The 6,000-nt window shown below is 46.5% G+C and overlaps 1 protein-coding gene across 3 annotated transcripts in view; it reads right to left on the minus strand.

The window, feature by feature from the left end:
- NAF1 (nuclear assembly factor 1 ribonucleoprotein) overlaps positions 1 to 5,457 on the minus strand; it is a 732,295-nt gene extending 726,838 nt beyond the window's left edge. For 2 of the 3 annotated variants that reach the window (XM_069631362.1, XM_069631364.1), the window contains exon 1: positions 5,321 to 5,457. The gene's annotated coding sequence lies outside the window, so the exon portion shown is untranslated. Of the gene's footprint in view, positions 1 to 5,011; positions 5,145 to 5,320 lie in introns of those variants that run through there. The other variant, XM_069631363.1, reaches the window with a different exon arrangement.
- Between the last annotated feature and the right edge of the window lie 543 nt (positions 5,458 to 6,000).

Genomic DNA, 6,000 nt, shown 5'->3' on the forward strand with positions numbered 1-6,000 from the left:
TGGCGAAGAGAAAGGATGTTAGCTAAGAAGAAGTCAGCAAAGTCAGAAGGAGAGAGAGGAGATGCAGAAGAGAGATCAGGAGTGGGGAGGGAGGAGACGAGAAAGGGTTTTAAAGATATGACAAGGATGAGAGGCTTGGTAGTGAAGGAGGTTAGAGAAGTAGGAGCACCTAGCAGATTTGAGGCAGGAGTCATAAAGACAGTGATAAGAAAAGTAGGAGGTTTATGTTAGAAAGATTGTGGGGATTTAAGCCAGCAACGCTCAAGGCGACAGAGAAGACGACGCATGGATAAGAGGTGAGGGGAGAGCCAGGGTTGGGAAGGTCTACGGGTAGGACGGAAAGATGAGAGGGGATAAATTTGATTGAGACTTGTAGAGAGAGAGGAGGATAGAGGAGAAAGGGCAAGGTCAGCCTGAAGAGAGGAGAAATCAGAGAGGTGGAAGAGAAGAGAAGCAGGTGTCAAGGAAGAGAGAAGGGCTAACGTTACGGAGGTCACATCAAGTGAAAGATTTGGAGGGGGAGTGGTAGGAGGGCGTAAGAGAGAAGGAAAGCAGAGTATGGTCAGATAGATAGTTGGGTAAAGAGGAGACAGGTGAGGAGGAGTAGGTTGCGTTAAAGATGAGAGAGTGGAACCCAATGAGTGAGTAGGAGAAGAGTGAGAGAAGGTTAGAGTCGAGAATGGAGAGAATAGGTGAGGGTTGGGGAAGAGTGGGAAGGTGAAGGGAAAGGGGGGGGGAAGGGAGATAAGAGAAATGAGGTAGTCAAGGTCATCATAAAAAGAGGAGAGTCGGCCAGGAGGACTACAGATAATAAGGAAGGAAATGGGCTGAGGGAAGGTAAAGTAGGAAGGGACAAAAGAAGAGGTAGATGAAAGGTATTTAGGGTGGAAGAGGAGACCAACACCTCCGCTACGACCAGCGGAGCGAGAAACATGAGGCGAAGGAGGAGGAAGGAGTGGTGAGAGAGGCAGCGACAGTAGAATTGCGAGGAGGCATACAGGTTTCGGTTAGACAGAGGAAATGAAGGTTGAGGCGGAAGAACATGTCTAGGACAGCTGCAATCCTATTGCAGAGGAAATAGAACCAATAGCCAGGCCTCCTGTGGCACTGTAACGGGCACTGCATGCATAATAACTCTTGGGCAAACACGGAGCATTGCAACTGATGGGCTGGTGTTCTATGGGCAGGCCTTATGTGCATATTAACTTGTGATTTAGGTTGCTCAGCAAAATGTCTCAAACATCTCTTCCCTCTGTGAAGGTAATGGGTTTGAATCACTGCAGAGCAGACAGCCTTTTATGCTTCAGGGGTCATTATATTGAGTAGCACCAAATTGGGTAAGAATAAGAACTATTATTATAGGGCTTATAATCAGGAGGAATATGGCATGAAGTGCTTACCATTTTAAAAGTGCTATTATGTGCATGTTATGTTAGGTGGTATTTTTATTGAGCTTGCTGCCATTGGTATGGCCATGAAGCGCTGTGGTGGATGAACACCCTTTGGAAGACCGTAGGCTGTTGAACTGTAATGAAAAGGTCTGCATTTTTGCCTAGTCGAAGGTAGGTAGAAAATGGTAGAGAACGGCTAGGTCTCTAACAGCAGCCCATATTGCAAAGGCGAAAGGACGGGTGCTGTGTCAAAGTGTCAAAATGTCCAAGGCTATGTAAACAGTTGGACCAAGTTTACGTGAGACTCGACTGTATTTTATGGGTCATAGCATGTGGGGGTTTAGGGAAATGTCTGTCTAGAGCAAAGTATTAGTCAAATATAGCATATCTCAAAAGGCAAGGGGTGTGCGTCTATGTCAACAGCTGGGCTGAATTTTTTGTGGGACTCAGCTGTATTCTATGTGAAGTAGTGCACGAGGGTTGAGTGAAGTACGTCTAAAGCATATTAGTTTCAGTCTTGTGGCGCGAGTCATAAATGCATCAGCAGGAGTGCTATGTTCCATCTAACTTACTACTCTTGTGCGTCCAATTCACCAACGAGGGAGGCCAGGCGGGGATTAGAAGTCGAGATGGGCATGAATTCGGGACTGTGTGTATGAGGGTTTAGGGGGCAAGAGCCAGGTTTTGAGAGCTTTCCTGAAAGCATCCTGAAGTGAAATAAATTGGGCTGATCAGTGGAAAGAGCCCCCACTAGAATTCCCCATGATACCAGTGTCTTTTTTTTGTAGCCAAAACTAGCAGATAAACCTGATTTACAACCAACTCCCACTTACATACTGTGTGTACCTAGTATCTTGTGAGGCAGAATATTATTCCAAATGTCTCAACGACCTGCGGATCTCCAGATGTTTTAGACTAAGATGCTCCTGACCCCACACCCTTGACTATGTGGCTATGGGAGTTGCAGTCCAGCACATCTGGAGAGCCAAAGGTTACTGTGAGGAATTCGACCATTCCGCATGGTGGGTGTGCACTCAACTGGTCCTTTTTGTTGTTTTTTTAAGAAATGGAATGCTGGATGATCAACCTCTGAATCATCCAGCATTCCATTTCTGGGGCTAACCCGCAAACATTTTCCTATGCTCAGTGCATGACAAACCCATAGACCTGTGTACTCTTGGGGGGGGGTGGCAGAGACAGCCTACAGGTGCAGTTCCCCCTGTCACATTTAGTTGTAATGTGACACCCAAAAGCACATGAAGGCATCTCAAAAGGAGGAGGGCAACATCTTCCTCCTGCCATGGCCAGCCTAATTAAATATCAAAGGCTCCATGGACCCGCCCTGCCCATTGTCAGTTCTGCCAGTGGCAGTGCATACTGATGAGAGTTAATTGAAGCAGGCCTGGTAACAGAGCTGACAAAGGGGGCAGTAAACCCAACACCTTTTTGATATGCATCTGTGTCAATCTGAAGTCAGCTCTCGGGCCCTTAGTAACAAGGGCAGTGAACTGTCTGGGACAACTGTTTACAGTAGGCAACCCCCCACAAGGGGATCCCCTTTTAGAGGGTGGAAGGAAGTGATTTGATGGAGACAGGACATCTGTTCTCGCCACAATTTCAAGGGAGACCTGCGCTTTGATACAGAGAGATCAAATAACCAGGGAAACACGTAGATCCACAAGAGACTGGACGATTTGTGGGACTTATTAGTACATGTTTTCACCCCTTTACCTTTCCTGTTGCAAAGCGCTCTGGTTATGACCTCACGCATAACAGAAGATTGTTGGTGGGGACCCAGGATTGGTTCATTAAAGTAGGGTTAGAGTGCACCAATCACTGGGGCCCATTTGCCTTTAAAAGAGGGCTGATCCCCCCTCTTAACAGATCATCTGAAGGCTTTGCAAGGAGTAGTAAGAACTCATTGGGACCCTGGCTGAAGGTACAGTCTGCCTTACAACTTCCACTGGTGAAGGAAGGCCAGGAAATCCAAGAGGGAAGCAAGATCCCTCCCCTAAACGTCTCCCAGGGAACAGAAGGAGATACTGAACCCAGAGGACCCTCCAGCAGCTCCAGAACAGTACCCAGCCAGTACACAGCGTGCCCTGCAAGCAAACTTCCTAGGTGGGAAGTGCCAAAGAGTCACTCAACCAAACCAAGGACAAGGCCATTGCCTGCAACACACTCCTTAGCTTTGGGCTGCCCGCCTTAAAGGACAACATGAGCCCAGCTAAGAAGCTAGGAGTGCACCAACAAGCATAAACCAGCGTCTACTTTTAATGCAATGTTTGAGGCAGTTAAGCCCCTCAAAATGCAACCGGCTGCACCGCTGACTGTTGTCCCGCTGCAGTCGCTCACAAGTCCGAGACGTCTCGACCAGTGCTTCAGACCCACCAACTAGCACTGAGATAACGTTCCTGATCCGCCGTGTAGGCCAGCCTGCAGCATACCGTCCAGCCTTGCTCACCAAACTGCCTGCCGCCTGGTACACGCAGCTGTCTCCCATCTTGAACTCTGTCGCAGGAGCTGCAAAGTGCTCTGAAATGGACTTGAAGCGGTCGAGCATCAAGAACCTCTACAAGCACAAGGTACATTGTGGTTCTGCCCCCCTGGTCCTTCCCCGGAGGCCCCTAGTGACATTTTACAACGCATTGCTCCCTTTATACTGAAACCAATATCCTTCAACTATTGAGATTACTTTACCAACTACCCTCCTGTCAGTATCCAGAGTGCATCCCTTTTCCTTCTTGAAACTATCTGTCCTCTCCATTAATTTACAGGGTTGAAGTGTGCTAGAACTGTCTGCTGAATAATACAAAAAAGTAGATTTTTTTTTTTTTAATACAACCTCGACTGGACAGTCCCTTTTATCATTGGGTAATAATTGTATTTTCGCTGTGTTGCAACTAACCACCAATCCACGACCTTGCAGAGATCAGCCTGCCGTTCCGCCATTACCAAAATAGGACAAGGAGGTTTATTGTGTTTACAATCCGTTCGGATCCCTTCTGGCGTACTAGAGGTGTGGGGCTGATTGATGGTTTAGAAACCAATATTCATCCCAGGACCACTGGTGCCCCAGAAGTTGATTTGTCATAGTTGCAGACCCCTATCATCATGCGGAACACCTTGAGCCAGTACCGCCTTTCCCTGTTGCATGTCGGGACTTGATCTTTTAACTTCCCATTAAAGTATGAAACTACAACTCCCAAAATGCAAAGTGAAAAACCAGGACTGCCAACTGGGTTTTTACATGGAAAGCAGACACTTGCTAGCACCAAAGACAATAGCTTGCAATTCATAAATAAAACACGAATTGTCCTTGAAACAAGCATTACTTGATGGAAATAACTAATTTTAGAGGTCCGGCCCGTGTTTGTGCAATTACAGTACTACCAAAAATGCCCTCTTTATGCAGGAACATAACCATGCAAAGTAAACTAAATGCACTCGAGCCTATGAAGGTTTTTAGTCATAGTACCATATACAATTCAAACTAAGGTTGAAGGTAAACACGTGGGTCAAACATCAAATGTGTCTTTTCACATACATGCACGATTTAGCGAGGACAATGGCATTGCTGGATATTGTTTTCAGTGTCACTAGGTAAAAGTTCATACTACCTGGGACACAAATATTCTTCAGCTGTTCGATGCATTCTGGTACATGTAGCCGAGGATCGCTTTAGGCAAAGTATACGGACGTTCCAGATTGCAACGGTTTAAAACAAGAAATCTCATGCGCACCGTCATCTGATAGCATAGTTGTAGAACAGAGCAGTAGTTAGAAGGCGAAATAAGGCATTCTAGCAGTAAGATTTCCAGTATAAAGTTCACAATTATTACCACTTGAGAGAAAGGAACCACCCTGCTCCAAAACCATCTCCCGCGATCTAATAAAATGCAACGTACACAGATGGAAACATTACGTACCTGAACTTATGTTTTAGTAGTAACTGTGGACCGGTAATAAACAACCGAGACACACTCCATGCTTGTCCCGTGTGGCCACTAGCGGTTTCTTCCCTTTCGAGAAACGGACCCAGGAAACGTCCCGCCCTCTCCTCATCACGTGAGTGGGACGTTACGTTCAGGCTCTAGTCTACGCCGACTGACAGTCTCTCCCTTACTAACTTCTCGTGATTGCTTAAACAGGAGCGATTAGTGACCCTCCTGTATATATGGCCTATACTTTACACTTCGCTGGTCATGTTAGACGTGGTAGCCCATCAGAAGCATCCTGCGGTGTGAGAGGTTACATATGTTGTCATTTGCATTCATTCGCTTTGTTCACATACATGGTGCTAACATTCCGTGTCACCTGGTAGGCAGAGTTCGTCAGTGAATAGAATGTGAAAAATAGCAATATTTTCCCCCGAAGACTCGGGAGTCTCCCGCATAAAACCAGAGGGTTGGCATGTATGCGTTCACACCCTTCCCCTTCCAATGTTTTGGTAACAGTGGAAGATGGTGTTTTACTATAACAGTGGTGGAATTACATTTTTTTTAAAAGGGGTGGGAGGATCCCACAGAGGTTGGTGGAGGGGCTGGGTTCCAAGGAGGTAGAGTTCAGAGACAGCAGAGCTAGTATTTGAACTCCGCTGAAAAAGGAA

This window comes from Ambystoma mexicanum, chromosome 6q (genome assembly GCF_040938575.1).
Source record: "Ambystoma mexicanum isolate Mex_15411 chromosome 6q, UKY_AmexF1_1, whole genome shotgun sequence".
Classification (NCBI taxonomy): Eukaryota; Metazoa; Chordata; class Amphibia; order Caudata; family Ambystomatidae; genus Ambystoma; species Ambystoma mexicanum.